The 22,116-nt window shown below is 48.6% G+C and overlaps 1 protein-coding gene across 3 annotated transcripts in view; it reads left to right on the forward strand.

Annotated features, from left to right (window-relative positions):
• Positions 1–9,471: 9,471 nt before the first annotated feature.
• Positions 9,472–22,116, forward strand: part of LOC110306813 (hippocalcin-like protein 1) — a 104,786-nt gene continuing 92,141 nt past the window's right edge. For all 3 annotated transcript variants that reach the window (XM_085830215.1, XM_021178930.3, XM_021178931.3), the window contains exon 1: positions 9,472–9,711. The gene's annotated coding sequence lies outside the window, so the exon portion shown is untranslated. The remainder of the gene's footprint in view (positions 9,712–22,116) is intronic.

Below are 22,116 nucleotides of genomic sequence, written 5' to 3' on the forward strand. Positions count from 1 at the left end.
TGCGGAGATGCCTGACTCTCCCTGGGTCAGAGGTCTGGGAACTGGGTTGTCTGTCAATCAAAGCAGCTCTGCTTGGCTTCTCTATGCCTTCTGTGTGCTCTTCCCTACCCCACCCCCCATCACCCACACCTGAGATGCTAAGGATTCTGACTTTTGTTTTCCTCCTCATTTGTCTGATATGCTAGCCTCAGTCAGGCCCAAAAGTCCCCAGATATTATTTTTTACATCTTTCCTATAAGTGACTGTCCCTGCCTCCTTTTCTTGGTCCTTTCTTATTTTAAGCATCATGCACGGAGACTTCTCTGATCCTAATTAAATGTCCTGTGACATTTTACTTCCTTCTGAGTCACATTTCTCCTTGTCTTGAGGTTCAGCATTATCCAGAAATGTGGCCTTACGGGGATGCCAACAGTATCACCTCTGCCTAGATAGAAGGATGTCTCCCCAGTGATTGCTCTCCCAGAAACTTTGACATTCGGATGACCTGGGTGTGGCCAAATACCCAAATCCAGGCTTGCTAATAAAGGAAAACACATGGGATAATATTCTTGTTACGTTAAGAATTATTCTATTATTTTATGTGTATGTAGGTGTGCCTGAGTGTATATATGTGTACAACACGCATGCAGGATCCCATAGAAGGGCAGGTAAGGAAGAGTGGCAGGCAAGCATGGTGGTAGAAACAGGAAGTTAGCTGATCACATTTTCATCCACAGGCAGAAAGTGGGGGAAAGGGAAAAGAACAGGAAGTAGGGTGAAGCTATCAACCCTCAAATCTGCCCCTACTGACATACTTCCTCCATCAAGGCTCCACCTCCTCCACAGCCTTCCCAAACAGTGCCAGCAACTGGGGATCAAATGTTCAAATGGTGAGCCTATAGGGACATTTCTCACTCAGACAAGCACGGGAACCTTAAACCATTTGTAATGAAGTAAGTATCATGATGTACAAAGATAACTAGCAACACATTTCAGACTTGTAGCAGTCTCCTTCCATATTGTCTTCGAGGTCTGCCCATAGATGTTCACATTCATCTACTGATCTGAACTGCAGACTCTAGAAGTCTGTGGTTTCAATGTAACTGGCTTTATTTCAACATTAGTTCCTTTAGGGGTTCAGTAACATTCTGGCACTGGGCCGTGGGGCTTTTGCAATTTTTTTCCCTCAGATTCTTTAACTAGAAGCACAAATGAGGAACTGGCCTCTAAATCTCTCCTAGATGTGGTCAAGTGACTCTGGAATTCATGCTTCTTATTACAACATAGAGTATACCTTTGCCCAGGGCCAGCCTAGACCTGAGCTGAGGGTGGGGAATTCTACCATATTATTGTTTGCTTTGCTCTTTCTAGCCACAAATGAGAATCTCTTTTGTGGAGGGGGATTTTTATTGTTATTGTTGTTGTGGTTGTTTTTGTTTTGGGAATTTTTGTTTGTTTGTTTTTGAGACAGGGTTTCTCTGTGTGGCTCTGGCTGTCCTAGAACTCTCTCTGTAGACCAGGCTGGCCTTAAACTCACAGAGATATCCCTACCTCTACTTCTGTAATGCTGGGATTAAAGGCGCATACTCTCACCACCATGCATAGTTGAGTATCGTGAATATGTTTATTAGCCATTTGCACTTTTGTTTTCTTCTGTGAAGTTCCTTTTTTGTTTCATAAGAGGCTTTTTAAGCTGCATCCTCTGATACTCATGACAGTGGATCCCCACAGGCCAAGCCAAGCAGGGGGAAATCTACTTAGATGTCTGTATTCCAGGGCCTACCTCCCACTTAACATTTATTATTTATGATTCGAGATAAATGCCTTCCTCTCTGATGTTTCCAACTTATTAATTCGTGTAGCACACAGTTCAGTAGGCTTTAGTGGATATACAGTGAATCACTCTCTGATTTGAAGAAGAAATCCTGTGCCCATCAGCTCTTCCTCTACCGTTGGCCCCTGCAGACAGGAACCTACTGTCAGGCTCTGTGGATTGTCTTTTTTTGAGCATTATATAGAGGTGAACCATACAGTACATCTCTTTCTCTCTCTCTCTCTCTCTCTCTCTCTCTCTCTCTCTCTCTCTCTCTCTCTCTCTCTCTCGTGTGTGTGTGTGTGTGTGTGTGTGTGTGTGTTTTCAAGACAGGGTTTCTCTGTGTAGCCCTGGCTGTCCTGGAACTCACTCTGTAGAACAGGCTGGCCTCAAAGTTAGAGATTCTCCTGCGTCTGCCTCCTAAGTGCTAGGATTAAGAACATGTGCCACCACTGCCTGGCTACATGGCCCTGTGTATCTGACTGCTTTCACTTGTCCTAATGGTTTCAGATTCAACATCTCAGAGCATGTAGCAGTACCTCATTTCTCTCTCTCTGGTCAATTGATGATCCTTTCTTCATAGACAACACTTTGTTAACACATTTATTAGCAGATAGAATTGGTATATTTTTTAGTGAACCCTCTTCTGAATTGTATGCACATTCTACTCTTTCTGAACCCTGCACCCATGCACAGTGGACTACTCCATTGGTCATATTGTGACCTGGATGCTTAAGTTTTTGAACCATTAAACTGTTCTGCACAACCAACACTGTGTTGTATTGTCACTGGTGGTAGTTTCCAGTCTTCATCTTCTCAGCCGCCTAGGTCCTTATCTTTATGGTCCTAGCCATCCTGTTAGGCACAGGAAATCACCTTTATATTCTTTGAAGTTTTAAAAATTTAAACTCTATTATTATTATTATTGCTTGGCTTTCTTTATTTATTTTGAGACAAAGTCTTCTGTAGCTCAGGCTGTCCTCAGAATCCTTGTGTAGCCAAGGATTATCTAGAACTCCTGATGGTTCCTGCCTCTACCTCCTGGGTGCTGCTGAATCTAGCTTCTCCTTGAGTCTCTGATTTATGTTTTCCAGATGTGCCATGGTGTTGAAGTTTCTTGTCATTACATATTGGTCATTTATATAATAAGAGATTATTGTTTAATCCAAAGTCATGAACACTTATATCTACTTCTAGGAGTTTTATAGGTCATTGATCCAGTTTGAGTAACTTTTGTATAGGGTATGAGGTAGGGGCCTAAATTTATTCTTTTTTCTGTTTGTTTGTTTGTTTGTTTGTTTGCTCGATTACTAGATTTATTTTTGAGACAGGTCTCATGCAGTCCAGACTTGCCTAAACTTGTTGAGTAGCTGAGGATGACCTTGAACCTCTGATCCACTTGTTTTTCCTCCTGAGTGCTAGGATTACAGACGTGTGCCACCATGCCAAGCTTTCAGCTTTACCTATCTCTCTGGTCTTCCATGTGTCCCAGAAGCATTTGTTGAAAACACTGTTCTTTCTCCTGTTGAATTATCGTCATAGTCTTGCCGAGAGTCACTTGACAATGTGTGAGGATTTATTTCTGGACTTTCAGTTTTATTCTGTCCATCCAGATGGTGATTTTGATGCCAGGACCACACTGCCTTGATTACTGTAGCTTTGTAGTGATGACATTGCTCTTCCATATGGAAACTAGAAAGCCCATTTACCCATTGCCCTGGAGGAATATGTGACAAGTGGTTCTTAATGTGATGTCTCTGAACCTACAGCATCGACATCATCTAGACCAGGGGTTTTCAACCTGTGGGTCTTCACCCCCAAGAGAGACCACGTATCAGACATCCTGTATATCAGATATGTACATTACAATTCATAACAGTAGCAAAATTATAGCTATGAAATAGCAACAAAATAATTTTGTCTGAGGAACTGTATTAAAGGGTCACAGCATTAGGTTAAGAATACTTGATCTAGACACTTGTCAGAAATGCACTTTTTCAGGCAGTGCCAGAGACTTGCTTCACTAAAAACCCTGGTCCTGTGGCCCATCAGTCAGCATCCTAACAGATCCTTTAAGGATTCTGATGGGTGCTGAAGCGTGGGTTTCATTGCACTGAATCTACTGTCCTGCTATCCACTGGGCCAACCACAAACAAATGGTTATTGATTGGCCACTGGGGCTGTGGTCAATGCAAATATACTCAATTTCAAAGTTAATATGGAAAGGGAATACAAAATACCTCGTTCGTGATTTTCACATTGATTTTCACAGACATATAGGATTAAGTAAAACACACCATTAAAATTGATCTCAGGACCTGGGAGATGGCTCAGTGCATAAAACAACTAATTACCAGACAAGCATCAAGACCTGAATTCACATCCATGGAGCCCATGTGTTTTGGTCTCTGTTCTCTGCTGCTGTGGTCAAATATTCTGACCAGAAGCAACTTAGGGAGGAAAAGAGCTTCTTTAGCTGTGCTTCCGTGTTACAGTTCATTATGGAGGGAAGTCAGGGCAGGAACTCTAGCAGGAACCTGAAGTTGATCAATTGTGTGTGGTGGTGTGCATCTATAATTCCAGTGCTGGAGAGGCAGATCTCTGTGAGTTCGAGGCCAGCCTGGTCCACATAGAGTGTTCCAAGTCAGCCAGAACTACATAGAGAAATATTCTCTAAGAAAAACAAAGCAAGCAAGCAAACAAACAGACAAACAAACAAAACAGGGAATGGAGGCACTTGCTGGAAATATGACTCACTGGTTAGGAGCATCAGGTACTCTTGCAGGAGGCCAAGGAGTGATTCCCAGTACCTCTTAGTGGCTTACAATTGCCTATGACTCTAGGGATCAAACACCGTCTTCTGGCCTCTAGGGGCACCAGGCATGCAGGCAAAATACCCATACACATAAAATAGTAAAATAGTTTTTTAAAATGGAAGAAAGAAAACCCCAATCCCTGTGTGAGGTGTGTACTGAGTTAGTTTTTAGGACACCAGTAGAGAACAAAGCTGGAAAGGTAAGCAGTGTTTCCCAGTTTACTCTGGTTTAGAACCGTGGTCAGGGCCGTTGTTTGTGCTTGACTTTGGGAATTTACCTTCTCTGTGAGGGAGCTGTAATCACACAGAACCTAGGCAAACTCTCTCATTGTTCACAGACAAGGAAAAGCCATCAGTGTGCTCTGCAGAGCCTCAGGCTGGGGCTTCCAACTTGTGTGTGGAGAACCCGACAGACTGTGGTCTGTCCCTCCACCCAGCTGTGCCAATCTGCAGGCGTGCAGACCTGTAACCCAACTTGGCGACTGTGGAGTGAGTCCTCCAAGAACAACATTTGCAGTGGCTCAAGTATACTTCATGGTTTATAAAGCTACTTTCCACCTCTTAATGTGTTCGAACCTACCAGTCTCTGGTTACCCTGATGTCAGAGTACCCCGAGAGAAGCAGAGTTTTGTTCTGTGACACTGACCACACATGGCGCGGCTGGGAGCAGCACCCAGGCTTTCTGACTAATGTGGTGCTTCTCTACATATGTGCTGCCTGCTCAGCTCTGCCGGAGAAGGGAAGGAACAAAGGAAGAGGGAGAGGACAACAAAGATGGGAGAAATATGCCTATAATTTCCTGGGTACCTACCATGCTGTAGGCCCATGTGTATACATCAACTGTTTAATTAATCTCCACATCTTAGACATTAAGAGCTAGAGAGCTGGCAAGATGTCACAGTGGGTAAAGGAGCTTTATTCAAACCCGATGATTCTGAGTTCAAACCCTAGAACCCACACGGTCAAATGAAAGAACAGACTACTGCCAGCTGTCCTCTGACCTCCATACATGACTGCCATGGAACATGTATGACCCCCAACACAAACAAATAAATGTTTTTTTAAAGGGAGCTGGAAACTTAAATTTTGGATCAGGGTTCAGTTGGGGTGCCTATAGAGAATGCTCCAGACCTGTTAAAGGTGGATAAGAAGATAAAGAGGGTATTATTTATATCTCTCAGTCACCTCATGAGATTTTTGTCTTCGTGGAGTCCTAAAAGCCCTATTTCCTCATTCCTGGTGCCTCAGCATTCAAGGTGGGCTAGAGGGCCTCAAAAGATGCAAGGTGAGACCTTCTTAAAACCACGGGCAGGGTTCTGGGACCCTACCCTCACGACCAAGCAGAGGTTAGGGAAAAGAACAAGGAGCATGCTTCATGTCTTCTGTTTACATTGCTGAGACAAAATCTCTCCATACCAGTGCTGGAGAGATTGCTCAAGGGTTAACAGTACTGGCTGCTCCTGTGGAGGACCAGGGTTCACTTCCCAGCACCCAAGTAGCAGCTCACAGCCAGTTGTATCTCCAGTGTCTGGGGACCCAGTGCACTTTTCTAGCTCACTTGGGTGAGCATTGTACACATGATGTGCACGCATATAAATGCAGATAAAACACCTATACTCATAAAATAGGAGGGATATTTGTTTAAAAAGCCACATCCTAGATGACTCAAACAACTTTATGTATACTGCTCACAGCTCCAGAGTTAGGGTGCCCAAGATCAAGGTCCTGGCAGGTTCAGAGTTGAGGTTCCTTGCTCTGTTACCTTGCTGGGTCTCCACAAAGCACTTTCTTGGTGCCTGTGCATGCAGAGAGGGATTGATCTCTCCTTCTTTTCAAAGCCCACCAATCCTGTTTTCTAGGGCCTAGCTTTTTGATGCATTCATCTTTAATTCTATGTTCAGACTATTTAGATCTAGAATGACCCCCAAAGGTCTATGTGCTGAATGCTTGATCCCCAGATTGGTGTTATTGTGAGATGGTAGAGGCTTTAAGACCTAGGACCGACTAGAGGTCTTTAAGTCACATTTGGGTACCCCTTAAGGGGATTGTGGGACCTTGGCCTCCCCTTCACTTTCCTTAATAGGCAGTTTGTTGCATCTCACCTCCTATCGTGATAAGCTACTTGTCACAGACCGAGAGCGACTGGGCCCACCAGTCACAGAGCTACATCTGTTTAACAAGCGCTTTTTTTTTTTTTGTGTATAGGTTCTAAAATTTTTGTCTCCAAATTTGTAACACTAGGGGCCAGTACTCTAATGTCCGATGCAGGGACATATACCCAGGCCAGTCCACAGCAGCCAGCTGCTCTAGGCCATTCTAGTTTGATCTCTTGGAGCTTGCAAGGTTCTGCCTCTGAATCACAGTGCCTGCATGAGCCACATACGTATTTCAAGAGAAGTCACGTACATAGTATGTCTCAGGGCAAAAAACCAAACCAAACCAACAACAACAAAAAACCACAAAAGGACTCTGTGATCGAAGATCGGTGATCTCCTTAGACCTGAGCCATCTAAGCATGTGAGCGGGATCTAGTAACTTGGCTAGCTGGCAGAACATAATCACCCCCAAAGTCTTCCCTTCTTGGGCACCTCCTTGGGTGTCACTCTTGGTGCTGATAGGAAGTGCTCTGACTATTTTCTCTGCCAGCTTCTGTGTTCAAGGGAAGGGTAGACAGCATCACCAGGATGGAGCCTCACCCACTACAATCCTGGTAGCCTACTCTGGAACTGCAAATAAAACATGATAGAAAATAAAGAGGCTGCAGAGTCAATAGCAAGGGACTATGGCCAGGAACCATGTTGATTTGAAAGTCTCCCAGGTATGATGCAGACCGTACTCCCCCTGCCCCCACCCCTTCTCTCTTTCTCTTTCTTTTTTCAAGACAGGGTCTCCCTATGTAGCCTTGGCTGACCTGGAACTCACTATGTAGACCAGTGCTGGGATTAAAAGTGTGTGCTACTACACCCAGCTACCCTCAGGTTTCTTAAAGTACTAGTAAATAAGCTATTATTTAATTTAAAATTATATTTATGTGTTTACCCTGTGTGTGTGTGTGTGTGTGCGCACGCGTGTGTGTGTATATGTGTGTGTGTGTTCAGGCATCCAATAAAGCCATAACTCCCTGAGCCCCTTACAACCATGTAGGTTCATATGACTAATTCTGGACCAAGAATGTGGGCAGAGATGACTCAGACTACTTCCAGGCCGGGCTCCTAAAAGACCTCCCTGAGGTACAACTTCTGCTATCTTAGTTTGTTGTTGTTGTTGTTTTTTAAATGAATGCTGAGAGCCAGTAGTGGCCTGCAAAGACCTTAGGTTCTGCTGAGGTCACTAGATAGAAGCCAGAGGGTTTCTGGGTGTCTGAGTGAGGCCTCCCTCTTTTGTGTTGAATGAAAACAAATAGGAGACCACAGAACAAAGCAACCTGCCCTAGCTAACAGGCTATCTGAAGGCTTCTGCCTCAGCCATCCACTTTCTGGGAGCCTAGATACCTGTGTGGTGCTGTGCTACTGAAAGGGACAGACTGACCTTCGGTAGGGTCTTTACTGAGAAGGAAGCCATCATGGCCAGAGAGACCCAAAGGTTATCCCTCGAAATCAGTCAGATGGTGCCCTGTTAACTCTCACAGCTGTCATTCCCTTGAGCCCTCTGGTTTTAGTTTTGCCTTTCTGCACCAGAGGCAGGGAGGAGTGGAGAAGGCCCCAGACCTGCCCTCCACCTCCGAGCTGCTCTACTACAGGTACCCCTGGCAGCCTCCTGAATAGTATGAGTTCACTCACATGTTTTTGTGGAGGAGGATTTGAAGGAGGAATTTGAGTTTTTCCCTAGAGACGCCAGAGAGACAGTTTCATCTCTGCACAACAGGCTCGCCCAGCTCCTCATTTAAGCTGTTTCTGTGGTTACCTGTCTTCTGGGATATTTGCAGTGGGTGGGCATGGCAGGTGCGATCTGCCAGAGTGTGCTGGGAGTCTGAAGGAAGCACCACTGGGACCCACAAGGCCAGATGTCCCTATTATGGGAGATGTCAACCAAGCCCCCGCCTCCTCACCAGGAAACTGAAACCACACTGAATGTCAGGGAGGCAAAGACCCCAAGAAGGATTCTGGATCTCCTCGCTGTCCAGTTTATTGGTGAGGAAACTGAGGCTGAGGGAATCTAAGGGTTTTCTTGGCAAGATGGCTGGATGAGTTAGCAGAAGTAATTACAGCTGGAACGCAGGTCTTCCACCTCCAGGCCAAGCTCTTTTCTTAAACCACGCGCAGGAAAGTGGGTGATAGATGCACTCGAGACTGGTGTGGAGAGGGAGGAGATCCTTGCAGGCATCCCAGATGGTCCTGGGGTGCCTAGGGCGACTCAAGCCTCTTTTCCACTTCCCTGGCCATTGGGACTGTACTTCCTTCCAAGTACGGCGGGGGCGAGGGCGGGGACGGGGGCGGGGTGGGTGGGTGCTGGCGTAAGGCTGGCCCCTCTGGGCACCGCCTCTCGGCCTCTCCCCACCCGCAGGCCAGAGGCCAAGGGTTAGGGAGGTGGGGCTAGTGCTCGGCCCCTCCCCTGCTCTCCTTCCCCTTCCACCCCCCACCCCCTCCAGAGTCTCCCCGTCCCGAGTTCCAATGGCCTTAACACCCATCATGTCCTCTGCTGCGCTGAGAATTTGCGAGTGATCAGGGTGATATATGGACCAGAGTGGGCGCACCGAGGGTCCAGCAGCGGGTGTGGCAAAGGGCGGGGGCGTGACCAGGCTGCGGCTGAGGCGGGGCTAAGACTGGGGGCGTGGTCGAAGCAGGAGGCGGGTCCGTTGGAAACTTGAGTGCCCGCCCTTGCGATGCGCCCCGCCCCGGCCTCCGCCTCCGGGTCCCGCCTTCTCTTCCCTTCCTTCCCGGGCTGGCGGCGGCTGCGGGTGGTGGACCTGCAGAGCGGCCGTCGCCCACACCTCGCTCTCTCCTGGGCCGGCGGATCCTTTTGTCTCTCCGAGCGGCGAAGGTCGCAGAGCAGGCGCGGCGGCTGCGGGCGCACAAACGCCCGCGCTCTCGGTCACCTCCCCAGCCTCGGCCACCGCAGAACTTGGGCTCGAGAAGCCAGCGGACCGCGTCCAGCTCCAGAGCCGGTAGGGAAGGGGAGGCTGCGGGACTGCGGGGCTGCGTGGAGGGAGCGTGTGTGACCCGCTCGCTGCGACCCGGCTGTGAGTGAACGGGTGTGTGTGCGCCGGTACTGATGGTGCCTGTTTCTCTGCGTAGTGGGCTTGCAGCTGACCGCGGACGGTGGCGTGGCTCTAGAATGGCGTGCCCTCGTGGGGATCGTTGCGCTCGATGGGATGTGCACTTTTTAGACTACGTTTGTGAAATTGTGTGTTAGGGCACAGTTGCCGGTGGGGATGGGGACTAGTGCTGGCGGGGTCGATGGGGAGCCGCTGTGCGCAGAGTGGGGGTGGCGGGGTGGGCGTGGGCGGTCTGCCCGGGCAAGCTGAGCCCCCGGTTGGTGTCGCTCCGCGCAGTGCGTAGCTCAGGAACCTGAGGGTACAACTAGGATCCGATGGGCAAAGTGCCTGCCTAGTGGCAGCGGGCGTTGACACCCCTCACGGGGTGGGGTGGGGGCGGGAGGTCCACAAGGTCCACTTGGATAATTGTGAGCTTTGATGAGGGATGGGGACCCGCTTGGCAGTGTTCAGCTCTGGGACAGTGGGGAAGACCAACCCAGCCCTGGCCTCGCCGTGACCCGCCCTGAGACCTGAGCCTGACTGAGATGGGCCACCTTTTTGAGTCGCAGTTTGCGTCTATATCAAGTGAGGGCGGCCCCTCAGGGGCTATCTTGACAGTGTGAGAACGTACTACACGTAGTTCTTGACCCAGAGTCTTGCGCACAGTAGGTGCTCTTCATTGGATTCCCATCTCTTTAAATCTCTTTCTGCCTTTATTGAGGATGACGCTCTCATTTCCTCCTATACGGTGTTGTGTGCCTCCTTCCTTGATCTAACTTCACAGCGAAAGCTTGGAAATTGAGAAAGTTTAGGCGGCTGGGTGCGTTGCCTTCTCTCCGCACCTTACTGGCTGCGTGACACGGCCCTCGGATGTGCGGGAGCCCGCAGCGTAGGGCGCTAGCCCGGAAGGCTCCTGCGCTTGGGCAGTGTTCCGGAAGGCCGCGACTACAGATTCGCGAGCCCTTTTGTTCAACAAGTGCTTGGAGGATGTCGATCTGGAATTAGAGTTGCGTTGAGAAAGTGACCGTCTCTGTAGACTGGCAGGCAGTCTGGGGTTTCAGGAACCTTTCTCCCGGCCTGGTCATTCAGGAAGCCACCCCCTATTCTAGCCACTAACAAGTCCACCCAGAAGAGGGTGTTCGCCAGGACTCCAAATCCTGTTAGACACCCTCCACCCCCACCCCCAAGCCCCGCCTGCCTTGATTCCCATGCAGTCAGTCTGATGCGGGAGGATGAGGTCCGGGTGGCACCCTCCTTCCAATTCCACCCCTTGATTTAAGAAAACAAATGTATTTAGTATTGAAACCTGGTAAAACTACACTATCCTGAATATGCATACTGATCTTGGCAGTTCAGCCTACCCCATTTCAGTATTTGCACTGCGCCAGGCAGAGGGGCGGGCATGGGGCTGCGTCAGGGACCTGCCAGATCCTTTGATTACTTCCCCTCCCTACCTTGTTGTTCTCAGGATCCTTCCCTGTTTAAAAACAGCTTTTAAGTCAGGCTCTCAAAATGGGGCACTGGTGGGAATGCCTGCCACCTGCCTTTGTATGGGATATGTTCCAGAGTCCTGCATGCTCTGTGGTGCTCCCTACTTATTCTCTGTAAGAAGCTGGAAGGTTTAGCAGGTGTTGTGACATTGGAGCAGAAACCTCCGGTTTGGGTCCTTTGATTTGTCTCCTGAGTCCTGAGGTCTTTGAGATGATGGCCATCCAGGGATGTCATAAGCTGATTTTTTTAATCCTGATGTCAGGGACTCACTTGGAAAGCCACCTGTTCTCAGTCTTATCAAATGATTTATAACCTAAAGAAAAAAAGGCGTTTGGTTGGAATCTTATCTCCCCCAAATTAGATTCAATAATCGTTTATTAAAAACCAGTCTAGCTTTCTCAGCTCAGAAGACAGACCAAAAGGCTGTCTTGTTTTGTTTTGCCTTCCTGGTTAAAGCCAGCCGTTTGTCTCAAGCAAACCAGTATTTTGGCCTTAGATCTATTTCTGTTTCACTTTTGAAAGCGCCTGTAATTACCACGCTCTTGAGGTTTTATTGGATAATGTGCCAATGGGAAGGCCCAGGGGCTGTGCCTCTCCCTGTAGTGGGATGTAGTGCCGCAGCCTAGCCTTACCTGCTCCTTTGAGCCCTACTTTGACACTGTTCCCTAGGTGGTACATAGCTGTAAATGTGTCATAATAGACCAGGAGCCATGACTTTGGGAATGGATGTCTGGAAGGCTGTTAGCTTTTGGAGAGACTAGAGCAGGTGGACAGCCCAGAGGAACAGGGGTTTGCCCAAACTGGCCAAATACTCACAACCAATGGTGTGCTGAGAGGGGAGATTGAGAGGGAGGGAAGGAGAGAGACAGGGAGAGACAGGGAGAGGGAGGGGGAGAGAGAGAGGGAGGGAGAGGGGAAGGGGAGGGGGAAGGAGGGGGAGAGAATTGTTTTAGACTTCAGGTACAAGGCTATGCAGAATCAGAAATTTCCATGCAGGGAAAGGGAATGGGTTCAGGCCCCCTTGCTGGGCCAGCTCCATTTTCTAAGGAGGAGTGTGTTCTTCTGCTAGGTGGTCTACTTGCACCTCTTAGCCTTGGAACTCAGTCCTCAGAATCTCAAGGGTTGCCTTTCACACCCAGTTCCACACTGACCAGACAGCAGGATACTTTCATATGCCTTCCTCCCAAGCTCCTTCTAAGACGTTAGATTGTGCCTTATAAATGGTGAAACTCTTGGAGTTTGCCTACAACCCAGTGATAATCCCAGACCCTCATGGGGAGCCCCAGCTTTTATTTGGTAGCTCTGTTCTTTATCTAGGTTGGGATCTGGTTTGTATTAGACCACTTGCGTTCCAGCAAATCCCAAACCATGCTTGTTTGATGTGTGGGAATGCTGGCCCAGGCTTGTTGGGGGATTATGTATGTTTTTTTGAGTGTTTGTCAGGACCTGATGTTATTGTGCTTGGGAATGGAGGACCCGGTTGGAGTTAGGATGAGCTGACACTTAGAGATTTTAACTGTGCTCTGCTTTGAGGCTCCCCACTCCAACCTACAGTCTTTGGGGCTTCTTCAGGGTAGCTGTGTATCCGTAAACCCCACATCGTTTGTGTAGCTAGCTCTTTGGAGGTTGGGTTCTTACCCTGTGGAGGATGTAATATATGGAGATAGTGGGATGGGCTGAGGGGCTCCCTTAGTGCCTCTTACTCTATGTAGGGAAGGATAATGTTCCCTTCCATCACTTTTTACCAAAGAACAAAACTTGGCAGGCCAGGCTCTCGTGGAGCAGAGCAGGTTTTAATATGTAGCTTCAGGTAATCAATCAATCATATATATTGACAGGTGGGACATTTCATAGGTGCTGTTGAGCAAAGTGTGAGGCTAAAGAAATTTTACACACACACACACACACACACACGAGAGAGCCCTACTTTGACCATGTAGGTTCATGTAAAAATAAATTTCCAAGGCAAAGCTCGACACCTCTGCATTTATGAGCCATGACTACCTGAAGCCTCCCTTCTCCAGCCTCTCCTTCTGTCACCCCAGGGCAGGTGAGAGGGCTTCTTAGAGCGCAGTTCCTTTACCTTAACAAACCCAACACGCCCTGGCACCTGCTAATCTCATGTGCTTGCCTGCTTCTGTATCTGTTTCTTTGTGGTGTTTTAGGTACAGCCTAAGTTGGCAAGCAGCCAGGAGCCTGGGGGTGGAGGTGCCAGCTCAGCTCTACCTGTCCTCGGTCCTCAGTCCACAGTGTTCTCCAGGAGCCAGCAATGGGTCTGTGACTAAGAAAGCTCAAGACTGGTAATCACACCATGGTGAAGAGCCTGTGATCCTAAAGAAAGGAAGAAAAGGGTGGAGATGTAGCTCTGTGTTAGATCATTTGCCTGGCACGCATGAGGCTCTAGGCCCAACCCCCTAGTACTGCCAGTTACATTTAAAATGGAAGCAGGTGGGGGAGGGGAACTCAACACAGCTTTGGTGGATTTTGCTTCAGTATCTTTGGGTCTCCATTGAAACCGTCCATTGCTCTAAGTCTGCTTCAGTCAACGATGAGTCCCTCAGTAGTAGTAGTTTAGGCAGTACACCTGCCAGGTCCTCCAAACTGTTGGTGACACACAGCTGTGTCGCCTCCTTGGCTGCAGCCCTGGTCCCATGTTCTGGGATGGGATATGGGGTTCATGATGCCCGTCCCAGCAGGTCCAAAACTCTGTGTGTTGGCCACATCTTCTACCCGTCACGTCTAGACAACATCTGGGTCTCATTTTCCATCCCTTATTGCACCTGGTGAATGTTCAAAGTGAATCTGAAGTGCTGACCTGTTCTTCCCAGTCAGAACAACCACCTCCTCCCCCTCCTCCTCCCCCTCCTCCTCCCCTTCTTCCCCCTCCCCTTCCTCCTCTTCCCCCTCCCCCTCCTCCTCCTCCTCCCATGTAACTTGGCTGTGGTTCTGTCACTGCAGCCCTGTTACCAGCAACTCAGTGTAGAAGGTGCACATTTGGTCACCTTGCTCTCCTCCCCCCGCCACACACACACTTGGGTTTGACCTCTCTCAGTGAGTGCTATTTCCCACACTTCTTGTATCTCCCAGTCAGGCTTTGGGCAAGCTAGACCTGGGCTTTTCTACTGCTGGTGCAAAAGCTAAGGGCTTGAGCTGAGGATGGGGTGGGAAAATCATCAGAAAGCCTTTGGAGCTCAAGAGACATATGTAAGGGAGCCCCTGTCCCGGAGCAAGGGGGCTTCTGGAGGAAATGCCCTACTTGGGAGAGGGATGTAGAGTGGAGGGCTGGGTGGTTTCCACCTCTCTCTAGCCTCTTCCTCCAGAATTTTGTAACTACAAGATTCCTACCTCTGCAATGATATACTGTAACTCAGATTAAGTTATGCCTACTTGGCATCCAGTTCAATGGGGTTGTTTTTGTTTTGTCAGTTCACAGTTATATAACCATGGCCATCCTCTGGCAAGGGCCCCTTGAATCTTTCTGAATGATGCTTCATCTTCATGGGCAGCCACCGCCTGTCCCAAGTTCCATCCCACACAGCCGCTTGTGGTCTGATTCTATGACTTACTCTCTCTCTGTCTCTCTGTCTCTCTGTCTCTCTGTCTCTGTCTCTCTCTGTCTCTGTCTCTGTCTCTGTCTCTGTCTCTGTCTCTCTCTCTCTCTCTCTCTCTCTCCTTCCCCTTCCTAGGTTTGAGTCAAGGGATCTCTTCCTTGGATTCATCTTGGAGTCTACCAGGTAGAATTAGCTTTTCACCTCCATGTTGATGGAGAGAACTGGGCACTTGTCCCTGTTACTTCTGCATGGTGAGCTCCCTGACATAGTGCTGGTACCCAAGGTTAACTCAGAGGATGTTAGCTGGGCTGACTGGAGTTGCTTTTATCACAGTTCTTTCTATCTAAATGGCCAATACCTAGCAGAGCATTGAGATTGTGTGTGCTTCAGGTGATGTGGGGGCCTTGCTACCTGCACCATCTTACTTCATGAAGAACTTGGGAAGCAAATGGTATCTAACTTGTCGTTTAGATGTAAAAGCTGAGAAGGCCCAGAGCAAAATCGCCTAAGACTATCTGCACTGGCAACTGATGAGCCAGGAACTGAGCCAACCCTTTCGTCCTGCTTTGGTTGTCCCTTGGTGCTCAGCATTGCCTGGCCTGGGCAGATTCTCAATTTGACCTATACAGGACCTGTCATCAACCAAGGCAGCACCTTTCAGGGGAAGCGTGGTAGGTGGTGTGTCTTCGTTTGCCTCCATGTCTGGTTCAGCTGGCAGAAGCGACTGCATTACCCACATTTAGAGAGTTCTCTTGGGAAGTCAGTAGCGAGGGTGGGCATCCTTGCTTGGAGGGGGTGGTTGAGTGTCAGGGTGTACTTTGATGCTTTGTGCATTTCAGAAGTAGCGTTCTTGCACTTGTGGGTACTAAGGCAGCTAGCGGAGGAAGATGCCCTATTTGACAGGTGCACCAGCAGAGGAACAAAATGGCCCATGTACCCCATGCAGACAGTGCTCAGACTTCAGGTCTCCAGAACACTCCCTTAGGTTACAGGTTACTTCTCTCCCGGTGGTACAGGAATTCCTCATGGTAGAGCATTGAGTATGATGCAGGACTTGAGGACTGGTCATAGTCCACGTTCTCGGATGTATTATCCGAGAGGGTTTTGGGCCCAGAGGAAAGGTGACAAGTCTGTGATCACAGTCACTGGTTAAACCTCCTTGAACAGTAGCGTCTCTGTGACATTAGGTAATCCTTTTCAAATCAGGCTGAAGGGACTGGCAGATCTGTGTGTGAGGCTACTGCAATGGAGCTGGGAAGGGTCTGGGATTAGAGTTCAGAAGACTATCATTTTGGGTCTACCTTGTCTCGTGACTTCTGAGAGTCCCTGCTCAGGCTTCCTTATCACCCAGAAGGGACCCTGATATTGGGGGCTGCCCAGATTAGTCTTCATGGTGCTTGTCAGAATCCATGAGGCTGGGCTTCCTGCCCCTTGCCCCAGGGAGTGCTTGGAAAGTGTGTGCTGCCTTTGGATGCTGGTGTCTTCTCAGGCTGAGGAGGACTACAGGGAATGTTTCCCGTCAGCCTCAGAGCAGTGTGCTCACAAGTTGTACCATGTTCCTCCTCCAGCAAGGGAATGCTCAGCTCTTTGCTTTCTCTCTGCATTTAAAGGATGCTTCCTGGAAGCAGAGCCGATGGCAGTCCTCACCTCTCCCTGGCACTTCCACACTTTCCGTTTGCCTCCCTCTAATTCTTTTTTTTGGGGGGGGCACAGAGAACCTCTTAAAAGCCAATAATTTCCAGGATCATGCAGGCTTTGGTTTTTGTTGTTGTTGTTTCTATTTGCCACGGGGGACTGTTAATAGATGCTCCTGGCCAACTGAATGTTGTCCAGCCTGGGGTCCAAGGAGAGCTTTTCCACACAACCCCTGCCCAAATTTAGCTGGGTAGAGATACACTTTGTTAAAAACCCTTCCACAGTGCCCATGTGGGTCCCATATTTGGTGGCACAGCCTGTACAGTGGCATGGCCACAGCCTCCAAGTGGGGTATGTGACCTGTGGCTGCTGCCTTGGTTCCAGTGAGTTTAGAAACAAGCCTTTCTGGGACACACCCACGTTAGCACTCTGGGCTGTCTGGAGGATGCCACTGCCTTCATCCTGAAGGCATGGATGGATGAAGGATTACTACCCGTCCCCTATCTGTACCTAATGCCATTCTGTTGCTGAATCTAAATGTTCCCCTGGCCTCACTGTTGGCTGAGAACTTGTGGTTTGTGAATGTCAGTGAGACTGGGCCAGGGGAAGGAAAGCACAGAGGAGGAATTTCAGGGCCTCTCAGCCAGGGAATCCCTGCAAGGCATATAAGGGGTTCCCTATTGCCTGAGCTCCCTTGCATAGCTTGTCTTGGGAGAAGTTACTGGCTCCCTAGGAAACTATGTCACCAGGGTCACCATCAACGTCAGTCAGTCATCACTGGTCGCCATTACCATAATCACCATTATGATTACCATCACCACCGTCATCATCATTATCACAGTCACCACAATCTCCTCCATCACCACCACCATCATTATCATCGTTGTCGTCACCATCATCACCTCGTCTCAGCACTGGTTTGGCCTTTGGGTCATTATATCACACGGCACACTCATGCCACGTGCCCTACAGTCTTCCATGATTAGGGGTAGTAGTTATGAGGGGACCTTGGGCAGGATGGCTGTGGGCATAGTTAGCTTGATGGAGCGTGATTCTGAAAATGGCTCCAGAAGAGTTACAGATCTGGAAGCTTCTGGAAAAAACAAATCTCACCCACTCTTTCAGGCAGTGTTATCTGGTCTGTGGTATTCTCTAAGCCCCTCTAGAGAGCCCAACTAAACTGCTTGGGTGTTGTTTGCCCACCTGTCCTAGGGCAGTGAAGCTGGAACCCTGTATATTTCTCCTGCTTGACGCTCCCTTACTAGTGTAGAGTCAGGAGCACAATGGCTGCCCAGGTGTGTGCTGTAACATTCCCCACTTGCTCATCTATAGGATGATGATGGTGGCATTGAATTATTTAAGATCTCCACAGCTTGCCTGAGGGCTTGGTCTGCAGGCTCATGTGGCCAGGCCAGTGTAATGGTGGCATCTCCTTTGTATGTCTCTGCTCCGTGTGCGCTTGTTCTGGGTGCTTGTTCTGGGCATTTGTTTAAACAGTCACACGGTGGTGACCCCTATCCTGCTAATGTCTGGCTTCGACTTTGCATGGGGAAGGCTCTCTCTAGCTTTCAGGCCCCCTCATCTGTCAGATGGGGTTCAGAGCTGGATGACTTCCAAATCCTCTGTCAGTAACACAATCCAGGAAAAAAATGGTTAAAAAATGCAAACTTGTGTGGTAAGACGTATCCAATGAAGAACACTGAGAAAAACGTATGTAGCCAGACTGACTCTGACTGTGGCAGGGGGGGGCAGGCGAGAGAAAAGAAAGAAAAAGAAATTAAGGAAGATCCTCTCTTAGAAAATACAGACACTTTGGCAACTGCTGTATTGCAGAATGTGATAGGAGGAGGGGACCCAAGCCTGGAGTGCAGACCAGACAGAAGCAGAGAGGGGAGGGGTAAAGCCTGGGAACTGGGCCTGGGGCTTTCTTTCATCTGCCCAGGCCACCATTCAGTCTCTGCTTTGTTGTATAGGATAAGGAAGGAGGGGCTCCTGGGAAGGAGGTAGGAGAGACCCTCACCCACAGTGGGAGTCTGGCAAAGGTTGGTAGGTGAGCCCAGCCTTTGGACTCTGGATTCAGGCTCTGGACTCAGTGCCTTATTTAGCCTTAGCTGTGTACTGTTCTTACAGGGTGCTCTAGTAAGCAGCCACAGGTCACATACCCCACTTGGAGGCCGTGGCCATGCCACTGTCCAGGCTGTGGGCATTGTGGAAGGGTTTTTAACAAAGTGTTTCTCTACCCAGCTACATTTGGGCAGGGTAAGGCCATGGGTGAGGGTGCCATCCACATTATAATGACGGGTTTGTGTTCTTGGGAGGGTCTGTGTTGGTGGCCTAAGAGCCCGGGACATGGTGCTTCCCAGTTTGATTAATTGTAAATTAGGAGGCGTCAGCTCTGTGAAGTATTGCACAGGATGAGCAATCATCTTATTTTTTTAGACCAGAGTGTACTTAGTGATGTAAAGTACTGACCAGATTCTGCTTCAAATTGGTCTTGTGAGAGGATTCCTATGAATTCTTTTAAAATTAGCACATAGTTGGATAGTAGGAGTGGGTTCCTGGGGTTGGACACTGGGAGTTTAAGCATTTCCTAAGTATGGGGTTGGGAACAAAAATATACAATTATACAGACAGCTTCATTTTACTGATGTTTGAGAGAGGGAAGCCAAAGGAGACTACAGGAAGGAATAGGCTAAACTACAAGGTCTTGAGTTTGACTGGGAACTGATTTCTCTTCCCTGCAACGTTGTATCTCTGTGAGTTCTAACTTTTCCAATAGGCATGCGTGATTTTTGTAATTCGAAAGACCAACAGCCTGGAGAGATGGCTCAGCAGTTAAAAGCACTGATCTAAGTTCGTTTGGTTCTCAGCACCCATATGGTGGCTTACAACCATCTTTGACTTCAGTTCCAGGGGACCCCATGCTCTCTTCTGACCTCCATGGGCATAGACATGCAAGAAGGCAAACATGAAGAAAAAGGAAGGGAGGTTAGTTGGCTTTTAGAGGAAGCCTGACCCCAGCATCCCTAGCTTGCTCCCTTTAATCTGTTTACCCAGCTTCCCGCCTATCCCCAGACTGTCTGGAACCCACAACTTCCATACTTGTGACTGTATGAATTAATGGAAATGTATCATAAACACACCATTAGAATTTGGTAACTCAATCTAAACTCAATATTGAGTAAAATGCATTAGGCTGGATATAAGGAAAGAATGTCCATAGTCCTCCAAGAAATCCGCCTTGTCACTGTGGCCTAGGGCAGTTTGTTCCCGATCCACAGTACATTTCTGCTTTGTTTGTTTGAATTTGGACATTCACTTGTCTTTTGATCTGAACAAAGCTTCCTGGCTCCCGTTGCTTTCACTTGGAGTATTATTAAAAAAAAAAATTACTTAGTGTGCACTGTGTATGCCCGTGTGTGTATGTGTGTGCATTTGGGGGGTCAGAGGACAAGTTGCCAGGGTTGGTTCTTTCTGTCCACCATGTGAGGTCAAGGCATCAAATTCAGGTTGTTTGGCTCTGCAGCAGGCACCTGTATCTGCCGAGCCATTTTGGCAGCCCTCATTGGGGCCCTTTGAAGCCCAGGGGCCAGTGGTCTCAGTATTCTCGTTGTCCTTCCTGTCTGTCCATCTGACTGGCTGGCTAATGTGTCCAGTTTCACTTTTGAGAGTAACCTTTTGTGTTCCTGTCCAGCCATCCCCTCAGGAACTGGAGGTAGGACTTGCTGACATTCCTCCGTGGGAACCAGAGGGTTCCTGGCATGAATCCTTCATCTTCTCCTTTGAGTTGGATGCTGTGGGCTGATGTTGGCTGGGCTGTATTTATCTGCTGGCTGGGAATGGGGCCATCTCAACCCTCATTAGGGTCAGACCAGACTTTTGGTGGCATCCCTCCAGAGGCTGTTATTCCCTGTAGTTTTTCTGCCGGAGTCCAGGCTATTGAGTCAGCAGTGGAAAGTTAAGAAGATGAGGTAGCCATCAGAGAAATGGGCTAATATCAAAGATTAATTTTAGGGCGGGTAAGGAGAGAGACTCTGCAAGCTGGGCTATCTCCAGGCAAGTAGTATTGCTGTGCCCTGTGGGAAGCCCACAGTTGCCTTTCCTACCAGTGGCTCAGTGGCTGCTTATTGTTCCTGGGATTAGATGTGTGTTGAAGCACAACTTTATGGCCTATTTTCTGTATTTATGACATGGGGAAAGAAACTTGCAATTGTCAGCAAAATGCCATTGAGTTGGTATGTAACTTTAAGGCTTTCATTGTAAGGATGCCAAATTAAAAAGGAAAAGGAAAAGGAAAGAACAGAGCTCTAGTGTTCAGACATTGTTCTTCCTGATGCTGGGTTCTCTGGCAATTCTAGGATCCAGCACCAAGGCAGGAAGCCTGCTTGCCTGTCACTGAAGACAGGTATGTTGCTATGGAGACCAGGTATGCCACCGTGGTTTCCTGGGTACCTCAGTCATCCTAGAAATGGACTAACCCCCACCTTACATGGTGTTTCTAAAGGAACTCGTATGCATTAACTTTCTCTAAGCAGAGGTCAGCTGGTTTATTTCACTCACAGCATGATTTCTGACGTCATTTGCCTTTAACCCTCCTCTGTTTAATTATTAATATCTCCCCTTCCCTGCCAGAAACACTATGTATTGAGACTATATATTGAAAGCAACAAGACTTTTAAACCTTTTACCAAAGCTAGGAAGCTCGTTTAGCACGAGTTCCCTGTAGAACTCAGCAAGTGAGTTCAGCCAGTATGGGCTGTGTGCCCAGCCTTGACCCAGGGTCCGGGACGTCGTTAAAATTGGACTGCTGAGTTTGTGTTATGGCCACAGTCACTGCATTCTCAGTGTTCTATCACTAAATACCCGAGAGAAATAACTTAAAAGGCCCAGGAGTGGTGGCACATACCTTTAAACCCAGCATGTGGGAGGCAGAAACCAGTGGATCTCTGTAAGTTGAAGGCTACTCTAGTCTACACAGTGAGTTTTAGGACAGCCAGGGCTACAGCCTGTCTCCAAACAAACAAGCCAAACACACACACACACACACACACACACACACGCACAACCTTGGAAGGTCGAGAGGGGCCAGCAGATGGCTTAGCCTGTAGGACATTTGCTGCCAGGCCCAGCAGCCTGAGTTCCACCCCTAGGCTCTGCATGGTGGAAGGAGAGAGCCCGTTCCCAAAAGCTTTCTTCTGACCTCCCACAGGCAATACAAATAAATGGATAAATTTAATATCAAAAATTAGAGGTAGAGAGGTTTATTTGTGTTCTCTATTTCAGAGGCTAGTCACTCGGCCCCCACGGTGTGACACAGGAAGTGTCGAGGTTGATGGGAAACAACTCAGGAGGAAGATGTCAGGGTCCCATTGTTTTGTTCTGGGCAGGCCCTTGATAACCTGATTTCCTTCCACTGGGTCCCACCTCTTGAGGGTTTCACCAAAGCCTTCAGTCCTGATTGAGGTTTGTCAGCCCCACCCAAACCTAGTCAAGGCTGGAAAGAGGGAATCTTAACCGAGGAAAGGCCTCCATCAGATTAGCCTGTCAGCATGTCTCTGGGCACAGTTTCTTGATGAATGATTGACACAGGAGGACCAGTGCCACAGTGGGCAGTGCCACCTCTGGGCAGGTGGTCCTG

This window comes from Mus caroli, unplaced genomic scaffold, assembly GCF_978045245.1.
Source record: "Mus caroli unplaced genomic scaffold, Mus_caroli_1 scaffold_14, whole genome shotgun sequence".
Taxonomy (NCBI): Eukaryota; Metazoa; Chordata; class Mammalia; order Rodentia; family Muridae; genus Mus; species Mus caroli.